The 15,882-nt window shown below is 42.3% G+C and overlaps 1 long non-coding RNA gene across 4 annotated transcripts in view; it reads right to left on the reverse strand.

Moving 5' to 3' along the window:
- LOC147996638 (uncharacterized) overlaps positions 1–15,882 on the reverse strand; it is an 80,072-nt gene that overhangs the window by 15,623 nt on the left and 48,567 nt on the right. The window contains exon 3 of one of the 4 annotated variants that reach the window (XR_015672787.1): positions 5,945–6,169. The exons of the other annotated variants lie outside the window; for them this stretch is intronic. This is a non-coding gene — a long non-coding RNA (uncharacterized LOC147996638). The remainder of the gene's footprint in view (positions 1–5,944; positions 6,170–15,882) is intronic. 4 annotated transcript variants of the gene reach the window in all.

Here is a 15,882-nt window from a genome sequence, read left to right on the forward strand (position 1 = left end):
GGAGATGTTGGCTTTCCTTTCTAACAGTAATGAAGGCTGTGGGTGACTCCTCTATTGCCTGAGAGGCACCATCTTATAAGATGATGTCAGTGGTTGGCTTCATGGCTTAAATCTCCACAAGCTGCAAAGTCCTTGAACACCAGGGACACTGACACAACCGTAACAACCAGGATGATGAGGTAGGTGATGTGGGGAACTTCACATGGAGGTGGAGACTCGTGTTTAAGTTCTGCTATTGTAAACCAAGTTTCTCCTCTGCCTCCATTTTTTTAATATGTGAGACTGTGAAACTAGCATAGCTATGATAGCGCACAACCATTTTTATTGTTATTTCTTTGAAAGATTAGTTATTATTCCTTTCTAGGTACTCATGCTAGAATAGTAAGGGTGAGAGACATGAGAGAAAAAGAAAGAGGAAATGTAGGAGGAGGAAGAAAAGGGAGCACATAGGCATTGTAAACCATTCATAATGATTAGAACAAACATGGAAACAAGTAACCAGATGGCAAGCCATTAGGATACATCGTACAGGTGGGATCACCAAGACACTCCTCAAGATACACTATAACATCATCAACATCATACTACCACAGAGAACTTGGAGAGACACTTAAGGCTGAAAATTCAGGATTGACTGATAGGACATTTGAACTGACTAAATATAATAGGAATTCATTTACTCTTCCTGTAATTGAATAAACATACTCAAAATAGAGATTAGGCAATACCTTGGGTCAAGATCCCCAAAGATCATCTCACTGACATTCAGCCATTGTTTGAGGTCACCTGAGATGAAGGCCATTCTCAGGAACATCTAGCTATCTGGGTCTCTGGAAAACACTGTCAGGTGCAGACAACCTGAGAGGAGCATGCCACACTCAGATGGGCAGTGGCATTTTGACAGATGTAGGAAGCACTGGGGAAAATGTTCACATTGCCCAGTAGAAGTGGGTTCAGAAAGGCCAAGTTAGGCTATTAACTCTGACTCTGTGTCCTTAGATATTCAGTGGCTATACCACAAAGAGGTATCACAGTGAAGGCATGAGTAGAGAAAGAATTTCCAAGAATCCCTTGGGAAGCACTGACCCTAGTTGTGCTATTCATCAGCCTCCTTTGGTCAGCCTTTGGACTCACAGAGTACCTGCATAGTGAATCCAGTCTGGAGTCAAAGCTCCATTCTATGTGGGGATTACCTAACAGCTGAGAAGACTCACTCAGGATTAAAACTCCATCCAAAGATTAGCAAAGAAAGTCAGGCCATAGAATCTAAAGTTGGGGAGTTTGAAACAATAATAAAAACACGTGCAAAGAGCCTGAAAGGGGTTCACATCTATTTGACAGGGGTTGGGGGATCCAGGATGCTAATCCAGCCCAAAACAAATGGTCAAAGCTTAATGTTATTAAGTTTCATTTTATCCACAAGTCACATCAAGGTCAAGCATTCATGAAATTTGTGGATTTTCAGACATGAAAGAAACATACATCACCAGAGAAAGAGAAAAACACATGGGGAGGTGCGTGCTGTGGGAACTTGAGCTTAGGGACCATGGCTAGAAAGGAGATAGAGTCTGAGAGGTTGTTTGCTCATGACCTGCCAAACACCCTGAGTCAGCAGATTTTTGGTTAATTAGACCTTTGCACACTGTTTGTAGGAGGACGGTATAGACGGTGAGTTGGAGTGAAAAAGCTCTATGCTCAAGGGTTGCTGCAGGAGTTACAGTGGGAAATAACAGACAATGTAGTTAACATACTTTCTGGAGAGATGACACAGATGAGGGAACCAGTCCAAAGGAAAATGTGCTGGTCTTGTAAGTTTATGCTTCTGATTGTACATAGGCGATGGTTCAGTGAGGAAACAATACACCCCTCTATTTTTAAAACCTGGAACAAGCTTGATCCTCAAAGAACCGCACTTGTGTGAGACGTCACTGATTGGAGACAGGAACAGAACTCTGTCCTAGCAAGAAGGCAGAGCTAGCTCCTGAGATCAAGTCCCTCAGGCATGTGATATTAGAGAAATAAGCAGATGCAGTGACTGGACACCTCATGCTGCAGGGAGTGCTCTCCAACATGAACTAATTCCAGTGGTCAATTGATAACATTTAGCAAGTAAAAATCATTAATGGTAATACAGCAGGAAACCTACAAGTACCTGACAGACAGACTCTGCTAAAGCACCAGTGGTGAGAGCTATCTACGGCACTGGGAACCAGTTGCTGACAGAATCAGTAGTACTTGTTGCCAGACAGTACATACAAAGGAGCAAGACCAAGTCCACTTGAGCCATGTGGGTAGAAAATGAAGAAGTAGGAGCTGTGGAGAGCTAGAGTCCACCATGAGGCTAAGAGATGGAGGAGAAAGAAGCAGATGGAGGATAGGGGGCTAATAAGGAGATCTGCTCTGTGCCAGCTCAGCATCAAAGAGGTGACTGAGAAGAGGTTAAAGCTGTATCTGATGCAGGAAAAAGTCAGCTCTAGAGACAAAGATGTAAGACCAACTGTGGCTTAGAGTAAGCCTCACCCCAGAACTGGTAGGAAAAGGTTTGGAGGAGGAACAAGTGTGTATCTCAAGAGTAGAATCCAAGGCTGAGAATTATCTCGACTAAAGAAGCCAGGTTAAGAAGAGACCAGACAGGGAGAATGAAGACCACCACCTGTCACTTACCAACAAGGGTACATCACTCTGAGATCGACAGCTTGGGTCATCCCTTCATGGGACTTCACAGCATACACAACACATTCTGGGTGTCACAGGCTGCTCCCTCAGTGTGACCTCATGTCCTTCATGATTATGCAGATGGCAACAACCCACATAAAAAATGCTTGCTTTTGTACTATAAGCTTTTATAAGTAAATGGAAAAGCTGTGGTGATCACTCCTAAATAGAAACACACTTGTTCACCATCACTATCGTTGTAAGGGTACACCTGGCCAATCCTTGGGCTTGGTTACCCTAGTGATGTCCAGTGCTAGGCTATTACATGATTTCAGTGTAATCAGGTGACATTTGATCTTAAGGGCCACTATTGAACTATTGATCTGTCATTGACCAAAATGTCCTTAGTCTGTGTGTGGCTGCAGTATTCAATATGTTGAAGAATAAAAGGGTACTCAGAATTAAATATGACTAGGATTACATAGGTCTGTTGACTCACTGTGTCAACCTCTTTGAGCCTCTGTTTTGCACCTCTGTTAAATGGGGAGAACAGCACTTATGTCAGGGACTGTTGTAAGAGCTGAATTGTTTAAGATGTAGAAAGTGCCTAGAAGCTGGCCAACAACACAGTTAATGCTGTATATTAGTAAAGGGGACTGTAATGTGGCCTACGCAGAGGGTGAATTTGGAACAGTAAGCCCAAGTATGGGGTTATCACCACAGAAACAACAGAAAGAGCTCTCGTTATTAACAATATTAGGTGTCTGAAATACCACTGCGTTTATTTTAGAAACACAGATGGCCAGGCAGATGTGCGCTGCGTGGGAGTGTGTGAACAGCAAGTGACATGAGCAGTAGCTGTGGTATTCATCTTCAACTAGGCATCCTTCTTTCTGATTATGGCATTTGATGAAAACTGGAGACAGCTCTACAGAATACAGATCTTTATTTGTGAGCACAATCATGCTCACAAATAAAGTATCAAATTATAGAACTTTATGACCAATTTTTGCTACTTCTTATACTTCACACGGAGAATGCATTATGTGTTTTCTGCAACCATATCACATAAACATCTTACCAACCAACGGAAGCAGTTTTTTTTTCTTATTGAATATTTTTTTATTTACATTTTCCTGGTTTCCCATCCATAAACCCCTCCCGCTGTTTCTATGAAGGTGTTCCCACCCACCCACCCCTTCCCACCTCCCAGCCCTGACATTCCCCTACACTGGGGCAGGACCAAGGGCTTCTCTTCCCATTGGTGCCCAACAAGGTCATCCTCTGCTACATATGCAGCTGGAGCCCTGAGTCTATCTCTTTGGATGGTGCTCTTTGGATGGTGGTTTAGTCCCTAGGAGCTCTGGTTGGTTGGTATTGCTGTTCTTAGCGGGTTGCAAACCCCTTTAGCTCCTTCAATCCTTTCTCTAATTCCTCCAATGGGGACCCAGTTCTCAGTTCAATGGCTGGCTGTGAGCTTTCGCCTCTGTATTTGTCATGCTCTGGCAGAGCCTCTCAGGAGACAGCTATATCAGGCTCCTGTCAGCACGAACTTCTTGGCATCAGCAATATTGTCTGAGTTTGGTGGCTGCATATGGGCTGGATCTCCAGGTGGGGCAGTCTCTGGATGGCCTTTCCTTCAGTCTCTGCTCCAAACTTTTTCTCCGTATTTCCTCCTATGAAAATTTTTGTTCCCCCTTCTAAGAGGGACTGAATCATCTGCATTTTGGTTATCCTTCTTCTTGAGCTTCATGTGGTCCGTGGATTTTATCTTGGGTAATCCAAGCTTTTGGGCTAATATCCACTTATCAGTGAGTGCAATGGAAGCAGTTCTTATTGGTGCCTTCTCTGGTGAACAGAGAAGCTGAGATACTTGTTTTGGTTGCAAACCTAGTGAACATCAGAGCCAACACCAACCCACATGGCTGGCCACACAGAGTCACAGGCTTTGGTGCTATGCATCACTGATTCTCAGTTAAGGAGGTAGTAAGTACCATGGGAGGGAGAGAATCTGTGCTGCTTTACAGATATCTGTCCCACTACTTTGGAGAGGAATTCATGCTCCCTCCCAAATCCAAAGACTGAAAACATAACCCTGCACACCCTGCACCTCAAACATGGCTGTTATCAGAAACTAGCCGTTTAGAGAAGTGACTGGCCCTAATCCAATCTGACAAGCACCTTTATAAGGATCACACCTCAGAACACACAGAGAAACTAAAGATGAGTGTGCATAGAAAGGAAGCTAAGAGCAGACACCTGCAAGCCAAGGAGAGACCTCCAGGGAGAGCGGGCTGGCAAACTCCTCTACACCCATTACCTTTCACTTCCAAACACAGCCATAATAAGTACCTTCCTTTTGGGACAGCCTGAAGAAATTGCAGCGTTCTGTCAGTCAGTTGCTCATGATCAAGCCCCGTTGATGTGTACGACTGTGTGTCTTTCCATCTTCTCCTAGCCTATCATCATGTAACATGCATGTGTAAAGTTGTATACCCACAACATTTCAGTACTGTTAAGCCACACTGTAATAACTAACTTATAGACATCAAGAAAAGGGGTGGCCGATACATGAGGACTCAGGTTTTGCTTCTGGGAGAAGGCTCCTGTGTGTATAATATATGCAGAACAGTTTATCATCTGAGAGAAACCACTAGTGTATGGCATTAACTTGGAGGCTATGTAATGGTTAAAGAAGGCGTGTGTCCATGCACATGCTCTTGTGTGTGTGTGTGTGTGTGTGTGTGTGTGTGTGTGTGTGTGTGTGTGTGTGGATGTGTGCCAGGCTGACAACAGGTAGGCTTGTGGGGATTATGGTGGTTAACTCTGCATGTCAATTTCAGTGGGCTGTGCAGTGTCCAGGTCAATCATATTCTCTATGTGTGTGCATCTATGAGGACACTTCTGGGGGAGAGAAGCATTGGAATGATTCATGTGTAGACATTACCCATCTTCCCTAAATAAACATTTCTAAAGAAAAGTTTCTGGAGCTGGCAAGATGGCTCATTGGGTAAAAGTGCTTACTGCCTGACCTACACACCTGTGCTGTTACACACACACACACACACACACACACACACACACACACACACAAATAAGGAGAGGGAATAGAAAAGCTTTTCATAAAGTACTGAGTAAAAGGGCCAAGGAAAAATTAGTTTTCTCTCTTAGAGAATATTATGGCTCAAATCATTGACAGTCCAGGTTTTGTAACAAGTTATCAGGTCTCCATTTAGTCATTAGGTCAGTCATAGGTCTACATTCAGTGGGGGATGAAGCTGACCCATACCTGGTTTAGCCAGGGAGCAGTTTATGTGGATCCTCAGGAGCTCTGTTTAAGGTTAACAGCCTCACTGGTGGCTTGCTAAAAGCTCTTCTGCATTACTCCCTGTGAATCTTCAGAAATGCCTTCAGAATGACCTTTCTTTGCTTGTTTACTTGAGGTGAGTGGGAACGATGAAAACATTGGTAGATCTGAACAGCAGTCAGTCAGCCTGGCATCATAGTGAATAATCTAAGTTACACAAAACAGGAGGTCAGTTTGACACTGTAGTGAATAATCTAAGTTACACAGAACAGGAAGTCAAAGCAAAGGGCATGGGACCCATGACAGACAATTGCAGTTGGTGACACTTTTGGAGCACTGCAGGATGGTGATGAGCAATAGGTTTAATTCCATTGAGAAAATACCCAGAAAAAGCCATTTGAGAGGATGACTCTGGTCAGAGGTGGAGTTTTAGAGGGTGCTGTCTGTCCATCGAGGTTCCTCCCATCTCAGCTGCTGGCTCTGACCAGGAGTAGACCATGCTACATTCCTCAAAGGCCTGACCCCTTGACACACCTCTTCATGGTGCCTCCCAAAACACCATCGCCAGGTTCGAACAAACTGTCAAGCACCAGAGTAAGATTTTTACATTGAAATCTGTCTTAGGGTTTTACTGCTATGAACAGACACTACAACCAAGGCAACTCTTAGAAGAATAACATTTAATTGAGGCTAGCTTACAGGTTCAGAGGTTCAAACCATTATCATCAAGGTGAGAATATGGCAGCATCAGGCAGGCATGGTGCAGAAAGAGCTGAGAGTTTTACATCTTCATCAGAAGGCTGCTAGCAGAATACTGGCTTCCGGGCAGCTAGAATGAGGGTCTTAAAGCCCACACCCACAGTGACACACCTACTCCAAAAAGGCCACACCTACTCCAACAAGGCCATACCTACTCTAACAGGGCCATGTCTTCTAATAGTGTTATTCCTTGGGCCAAGCATATACAAACCATCACAAAACCACAATAAATATTTTTATTAACCAAATTTATTTGTATGAGAACATACTATTTACTGTAGAATTTATGACTGATGTACTGCAAAGAAACGTTGATTTAGTCTCACAAAATCTATGATGGTGGTAGGGTATGCCCATCTTAGATATTTTCAGCTCAGTTTTGAAGAACATCTGAGTTGTTTTGTAATAGTGAAGCTATTGACTTGATATAGTTTATGAATTCTCTTATCTCATGTATGTTCTCTTTTAAAAGCATTTTTACAGAAAGTTTTTCCATATTCTGAAAATATTGCTGTGCTGCGAGATTGAACAGATGGTAACACAATTCATGTACAAGCCACAGAAATGACACTGGCCCAGGAGCCTTCTGCCAGCTATGATGGCAGTGGGGGTCAATAGCTAGCTGATGGCAGAGGAGCCAGAACATGAGTCCCATGATCAAGAGATCTGGGTTATATCCCAGCCAGCCAGGCTTTCGGTTCTTTATTGACCTTGAACACATCAGCCAGCCTTTGTCTCCAGCTCCCTATCTGTAATGTTGAGATAAGAACGTTCTTCTTTCATAAGACAGGTCGGAATTAGTGATTTGTTATTATGGAACTCGGTGGACTACGGATAGGAGCCAGGTACAGGCAGGCAATGAAACTCAAGAGAAAAGTCTCACCCATCTAGTCTACTTGATTTATTTTTTAGGAAAATTGAATGTTTTTACAGATTACAGTGGAATATAATCAAGATATTTGCTGCAGAAGTTTGGATGGTATTAAAAGTCCTAAATAAACAAATAAGCGTTAAGCGCAGCTAAGTCCATGAACCCTGTGTCACAAAGGACAAAATCACCCAAACAAAATATCAGAGACTTTCAGAGTAGAGGACAGAGAAAATGCTCACCCACAAGGACAAAGTAGCAGAGATTTCCAGAGTGGGGAATACACATGAAGGGCAGAGCTCTGGCCTTGGTCAGTATCTCCAAGTAGAGAGCTGATTAGAATTTGTCAAATCAAACTCAGGGCTGAAATCAACCAAGTAGAAACAAAAAGGACTATACAAAGAATCAACAAAACCAGGAGCTGGTTCTTTGGGGAAAGAAACAAGATAGAAGAACCTTTAGCCAGACTAACCAGAGGGCACGGAGAGTGTATCCAAATTAACAAAATCAGAAATGAAAAGGGAGACATAACAACAGAATCTGAGGAAATTCAAAAAATCATCAGATCCTACTACAAAAGCCTAAATTCAACAAAACTGGAAAATCTGGAGGAAATGGACGATTTTCTAGACAGATACCAGGAACCAAAGTTAAATCAGGATCAGATAAACCATCTAAACAGTCCCATAATTCCTAAAGAAATAGAAGCAGTTATTAAAAGTCTCCCAACCAAAAAAAGCCCAGAACCAGATTGATTTAATGCAGAATTCTATCAGACCTTCATAGAAGACCTCATAACAATACTATCCAAATTGTTTCAAAATAGAAACAGACAGAGCACTACCAAATTCCTTCTATGAAGCCACAATTACGCTTATACCTAAACCACACAAAGACCCAACAAAGAAAGAGGACTTCAAACCAATTCCCTTATGAATATTGATGCAAAAATACTCAATAAAATTCTTGCAAACCTAATTCAAGAACACATCTAAACGATCATCCATCATGATCAAGTAGGCTTCATCTCAGGTATTCAGGGATGCTTCAATATATGGAAAACCATCAACGTAATCCACTATATAAACAAACTCAAAGGAAAAAAACCACATGATCATTTCATTAAATGCTGAGAAAGCATTTGACAAAATTCAACACCCCTTCATGATAAAAGTCCTGGAAAAAACAGGAATTCAAGGCCCATACCTAAACAGATTAAAAGCCATATACAGCAAACCAGTAGCTAACATTAAACTAAATGGAGAGAAACTTGAAGCAATCCCACTAAAATCAGGGACTAGACAAGGCTGCCCACTCTCTCCCTACTTATCCAATATAGTTCTCGAAGTCCTAGCCAGAACAATCAGACAACAAAAGGAGGTCAAAGGGAAATAGATTGGAAAGGAAGAAGTCAAAATATCACTATTTGCAGATGATATGATAGTATACTTAAGTGACCCCAAAAGTTCCACCAGAGAAATACTAAGCCTGATAAACAACTTCAGCAAAGTGGCTGGGTATAAAATTAACTCAAACAAAACATTAACTTTCCTCTACCCTAACGATAAACAGGCTGAGAAAGAAATTAGGGAAATGACACCCTTCACAATAGTCCCAAATAATATAAAATACCTCGGTGTTACTTTAACTAAGCAAGTGAAAGAGCTGTATGATAAGAACTTCAAGTCTCTACAGAAAGAAATTGAAGATCTCAGAAGATGGAAAGAGCTCCTATGCTCATAGATTGGCAGGATTAGTATAGTAAAAATGGCCATTTTGCCAAAAACAGCGTACAGATTCAATGCAATTCCCATCAAAATTCCAACTCAGTTCTTCATAGAGTTAGAAAGAGAAATTTGCAAATTCATTTGGAATAACAAGAAACCCAGGATAGCGAAAATTGTACTCAACAATAAAAGAACTTCTGGGGGAAGTCAGGGGACTCACAACTTCCTGTAACTTCAGTTCCAAAGGATCTAACATCTATTGCCTCTGATGATATCTGCACTTGAGTGTATATACCCACATGAAGACCCAAGTACATATCCATAACTAAACATAATAAAAATTTTTAAAACAATGCATTTTTAAAATAAGATTAAAATTCTTGTTGGGAGCCTATCATATTAGAACATACCTGCAATCCCACATGTAGGAGGTTAAAGCAGGAGAATTGCTGCGATGTCAAGGGCCCACTAGGGCTACATAGTAAGACTCTGTATCAAAATAACAACCAAACAAGAAAAAAAAATCTCTTTAATAGCAAATACTTCACCCATGTGAGATAACAATTTTCCTGAAGCAATAAGTAATCTCCTAGAGGAAATATTGATGTTTATTTATTTATAAGATATATATATATATATATATCAGATAAGAATTTATTGAAATAAATAGTTGTCATGTCATGTCAAGACAGCCATTATCAGATCTCAGTCCTAATGCCATAGGTCAACTATATGGCCACAGAGTCTCAATAGTCACAGCATGGTATGTTGTGGTTACCCACTAGGAATCTTTGTAGAAGAAAAGAACATGAATGAAAATTAATAATGATAGGGGAGAAGCTACAGAAAGAGAAAAACAAGGAGCCAGGTGTGGCAGTGGCACACACCTTTAATCCTAGCATTCCAGGAGGCAGAGGCACATGAATCCCTGAGTTCAAGGTTAGCCTGGTCTACAAATCGAGTTCCAGGACAGCCAGGGCTACACAATGAACTTCTGTCCCAAAAGAAAGGAGTGAGGAGGGGGGAAGAGGAATAGGGAGGGAGAGGGAGAGGGGGAGGGGAAGGGGAAGGGGAAGAGGAAGGAGAAGGGGAAGGGGAAGAGGGAGAGGGAGAGGGGAGGGAGGAGGGGGAGAGGAGCTGAAAGAGCTATCAGTATTAGAGATGGGTGGGTAGAGTTTCATCCCCAAGGGTGTTACTTCAAGGGCCAGCAATGAGTTCTGACCAATCTCAGGAACATTTGAGATGCTGAAAGGGGTCACCGATATTTATTTTTGCATAACTGAGGCCCACGGCAAACCTACAGTCACATACTTTAGAACTTAAACCAGAAAGCTCTGGTGTAAACTTTAGAGGAGAGCAGACACGATTACTGTACGGGTGCTCCACCTCAGTTCTGATAGGCTGAGCTTGAAAGTCTCATCCCACCCTTACTATATGAGAAAAACTACCCAAACCATAAGTCAATGGGGATGTTGGACTCCAGCATTAAACTAAGGCCCAAAGAAAGCCATTAGGATCATAAAAAGCCAGAAGGGTAGGAGAAATCTCAGCAGAGATCTTGACTGGAACAGAAATTTGGGAGCAGTGCTAGTCCACTGATAAAAGTGGCTTCAGCAACTCCATTATCCCCAGCCTAGAAAGAATGGGACACTCACAGGCCACAGTCTTGGGAGATAATAGCAATATGGGGTTGAATTCCAAACACAATGGCAACCACTTTTTTTTTTTTTTATTAACTTGAGTATTTCTTATATACATTTCGAGTGTTATTCCCTTTCCCGGTTTCCGGGCAAACATCCCCCTCCCCCCTCCCCTTCCTTATGGGTGTTCCCCTCCCAACCCTCCCCCCATGGCCGCCCTCCCCCCATAGACTAGTTCACTGGGGGTTCAGTCTTAGCAGGACCCAGGGCTTCCCCTTCCACTGGTGCTCTTACTAGGATATTCATTGCTACCTATGGGGTCAGAGTCCAGGGTCAGTCCATGTATAGTCTTTAGGTAGTGGCTTAGTCCCTGGAAGCTCTGGTTGCTTGGCATTGTTGTACTTTTGGGGTCTCGAGCCCCTTCAAGCTCTTCCAGTTCTTTCTCTGATTCCTTCAACAGGGGACCTATTCTCAGTTCAGTGGTTTGCTGCTGGCATTCGCCTCTATATTTGCTGTATTCTGGCTGTGTCTCTCAGGAGCGATCTACATCCGGCTCCTGTCAGTCTGCACTTCTTTGCTTCATCCATCTTGTCTAATTGGGTGGCTGTATATGTATGGGCCACATGTGGGGCAGGCTCTGAATGGGTGTTCCTTCAGTCTCTGTTTTAATCTTTGCCTCTCCCTTCCCTGCCAAGGGTATTCTTTTTCCTCATTTAAAGAAGGAGTGAAGCATTCACATTTTGATCATCCGTCTTGAGTTTCGTTTGTTCTAGGGATCTAGGGTAATTCAAGCATTTGGGTTAATAGCCACTTATCAATGAGTGCATACCATGTATGTCTTTCTGTGATTGGGTTAGCTCACTCAGGATGATATTTTCCAGTTCCAACCATTTGCCTACGAATTTCATAGACTCGTTGTTTTTGATAGCTGAGTAATATTCCATTGTGTAGATGTACCACATTTTCTGTATCCATTCCTCTGTTGAAGGGCATTTAATCATGCCCTGAGACTGTTTCCACCACAAAACCCTTTGATCACAGGAAAAGTCTTTGCTAGGGCATTGCTTGACTTGGAGGCTCAAATGATAAATATTTAGAAAAGTCTAAATATGTAGTTATTGAAAATGAAGGGCACAACTTATAAATGAGAGATCAACAACAAAAGTAAATCAACAAACCAAAATGTGGTTTGAAAAGCCAGTGAAGCCAGCAAACCCCTAGTCATAACACTAAGCGAGAGAAAGCTAGAAGAGGTTCTGGAGATGAACCAAGACCTCCGTACTGATCTCAGGGGCACTAAGCAGCACTCGGCGCTGTGAGCAATGGACAAGGGTGCTCCCAGACACTGAATGAGCAGATCTGCCCACCCAGAACCAGTGTGAAGCGAAGCTTCCTTGTGATCCCACAGATAATCGTGAAACTGGGAAGCGAAAGGCTAAGTTGCGTTGTCACATCTCGGCAGTAGCTGGCAGACAGCAGGGGAGGGCCATTCTTCATCTAGGTCACGTCTCAGAGGTGTGGGGGCATCCACTGCGATGCAAAGAGCCCCACGGGTTTGTGAGCATCCACTGGGGCTGCACAGAATGATTTTGCACTTCTCATACAATTCTGTTATTATTCTACTCGAAAAACAACAGTGAAGTGGTGCTGTCTTTTATACATTGTATCTCCCAGGTTTCTAAATTATCCATGATAAGTACCCCTTTATAAAAACAATGTCAGAGAAGAGCTACTTACATGGGGAAAAATTCATCTGGTCTCAAAGATAGAGTTGAATAGATTCTGGCAAGTATATGAAGCCTGTGATCATGGCCACACTCAGGCTGTGGAGCACTCTATCTCCCTAGAGTTCCCTTGCTCAGGGTCTGCTTCCCATTGCTACAGAGCACAGATCGCAGTCTGGGTTCTTGGACCCAGAAGGAATCTTTGAGGTGGGCTATGGGCCGTCCTTGTTGTTGACTGTTAGGATTGTATGGCATGAGGGTAGCATGGTCTTTTGACTCAGCAGTGATGGGCATTTATTTGGTTCATCTTCTTCAGTAGTCTTCCTTCTTTCCTCTCCCTCCATTTCCTCTTCGCCGGTCCTTTTTCTCTTTGCGCTGTCATCAACAATGGTAAGAACTTTGGGACGTACTTTTCTTCCCACCTCGTAGGTGGAGAACTAGGAGGTTAACACTGCCAAGCTACGTTCCAAATCCTGAACTGGTCACTCCGTGTTTCCACCAAGAGCACCTGAGCATTTCAGTCACTCCACCTCAGGATTCTCGGTTTCCATTACTCATAATAATACAAGTCTGCCCATTCGCAGTAACGTCGTGATTTTAAACCGAATTATCTTTATGATTAGTAATGTCAGTTGTAGATCATTCTGGCTAAGAAAGTAATCAAATATTTTGTTGTGTTTCTCTCACTGAGTCGAAAGGCATGGTTAATACGTTCCAGTAACAAGTCGTTTTCAAACACATTATCTTTTCATATTATAAGTGATGCCTCGCAAGGAGCATTTTTATCCATTTTGATGAAATTCATCCATTTTACTTCATAGCTTGTATTTCCCGCAGAACATTACTTTTAGAGAGGAATGAGCTGATGAAGACCGATGTGAACAAGGTTGGGTTGAGGCGGCACTGGGGAAACGCAGAGCTGTGAGCCATTTGTGTGACTGGGTTTCCAGGAGAGAAGTGAGAGTGTGCGACAAACTCGCTGTTGACTGTGGTCACATCATGAGGCTGGAGGCAAAGGGTGCTAGAGAAGCAGCTACTGTCCGAAGACCGTGGGGAGATATGCTCAACTTGGCTCAACCTTCCAAGACAAAAACCGAAGCGGGAGGAACCACAACTAGTTGGGCAAGAAGAAAAGGTAAAGGAGATTCTCTTCTTTGTAAAGAAAAGGTTGGTGCAATAAAAGAAATGGATCAGTAAAAATACTACATTGCACTTCAGATGGGAAAAAAATAATACTAACATTAACATGAAAAAAAATCTTACCCACTGGGCAACCCAGTGGGGAGTCTGTGAAATAAGCAAAAGCCTCACTACTGTCAAACAGAAGCCATTTGAGAGTACAATTTCTCATTACAAATTGTAAATTTTTTTTTTTTTGCTGTCTTGTTATTGGTCAGCATGTTAGTATCCCACATCCTCCCAACTACACCATTGTCAGTTTCAACTTATACTGTAAATCTCAAGGAAATATAAACTGAAAAGCCTCAACAGTACTCGGACCTGAAATCTAATTTAAAACAAAACGAGAAGCTGATCTATGTCCTGGGTATTTTTGGAATTATCTTATTTAATCACAGCACTCAGCTAATTACCAGTTTAAGGATAGAACTCAAAATAAACTCGTCCTCAAGACTGTAGCTTCAACACAGAGCTGAGGAGTTTCCCTCCATCCGGCAACTTCCCAAGGATAATTTATTCATCTCCTGCAGAAAAATAAATCACTAGGTTTAACATATATTGTAATGTTATTTCTATAGAGTGGGTAGGACTGTAAATGAAATACATAAAAACTCAATATTTGATATTTTCAATAAAATTGCAATGCAGATAGAGATCATTTTTCTAAGATGCTTTTCCAACATACTGAAAGCCTGATTTTTCTTAAGTCAGAAAAGCTTTACTAAATTAGATTTTCTTTTAATTCCCCAGGATACAAAATAAAATAAAATAACATAAAATAGGACACCATGTCTTTAGTAAGGATTTTTCTTTCAAATATGAAAGGAAGAGATCCAATTTTTCTGACTAAATGGATTGGGAAGATGCTAAATAATTTCAGCTCTATTTACAGTCAGGGAGAGTTTGTTATGTGTGAACTCCGGGCATTGACTCTCCTTGAACTGCTCTCAGTCATTCAAGATACACGTCAACGCAGGGAGCACACATGACTGCACCGACTTCTGTAGCCACAGCATTCCTCATAATTGTATGCATGTTTTTATTACTCCACTACAAAAAGAGACAGTTTTTTTTTTTACAAGCCTATGATGCAAGCTCCTCACTAACACATGCCCCACCCCCGAAACAAGTATGTCAGTTACACACCAGATATGAGCTTCAGAAGCTGGTTCTCTCCTTCTACCGTGTAGGTCCCAGGGATCCAAGTCAGGTAGTCATTCTCAGCATTTAACAGCTTTTCCCACTGAACTAGCTCACCAAGTGTCTTAGTTTGGGTTTCATTGCTATGAAGAGACATCACGACCAAGGCAACTCTTATAAAGGAAACATTTAATTGGGGCTGGCTTACAATTTGAGAGGTTCTGTCCATTATCATCATGGCAGGATGCAAGGCAGCATCCAGATAAATGTGGTTTGAAGAAGGAGCTGAGAGTTCTACATCAAGATCTGAAGGCAGGCAGGCAGGAGACTTATTTCTGCAGGCAGCCATGAGGAGGGTCTCTTCCACACTGGATGCAGCTTGAGCACAAGACCTCAAAGCCCACCCCACAGTGACGCACTATCTTTCAACAAGGCCAGACCTCCTAATTGTGCCAGTTCCCACAGGCCAAACATTCAAACCACCACACCAGCCAACAATGTATGTCTTTTATATAATGCATATCTACCAATAAGTTATTTTAGTTTGGGTTGTTTTAATGTGTTCGGTGTTCAGCTTTTGCATTGGGGTTAAAAGTTGAATGAAAGCATCACCCTTGCGGTATGGGGATGCTCTGAATTTGATTCACTCTGGCCTTTGAAGTGAGTTCTTTGTTTTCACGGTTTTTAACGTTTTTAACACCTTTTCATTTCACGTCTAGAGATTCATTTAGCGTTTCTTGTCAGTGGGTCAGTGGCCTCCCCTGACAACCTTTCCTTTAGGCACTTTATAGCATCCCTCTGAGCCTGTGGGCGGTAAGGCTTTTGCTGACAAACCCCCTCACATGTGATGACTTTCTTTTCTCTGCTGGCTTTTGAAACTCTC

This window comes from Rattus norvegicus, chromosome 2 (genome assembly GCF_021556685.1).
Source record: "Rattus norvegicus strain SHRSP/BbbUtx chromosome 2, alternate assembly SHRSP_T2T, whole genome shotgun sequence".
Lineage (NCBI taxonomy): Eukaryota > Metazoa > Chordata > Mammalia > Rodentia > Muridae > Rattus > Rattus norvegicus.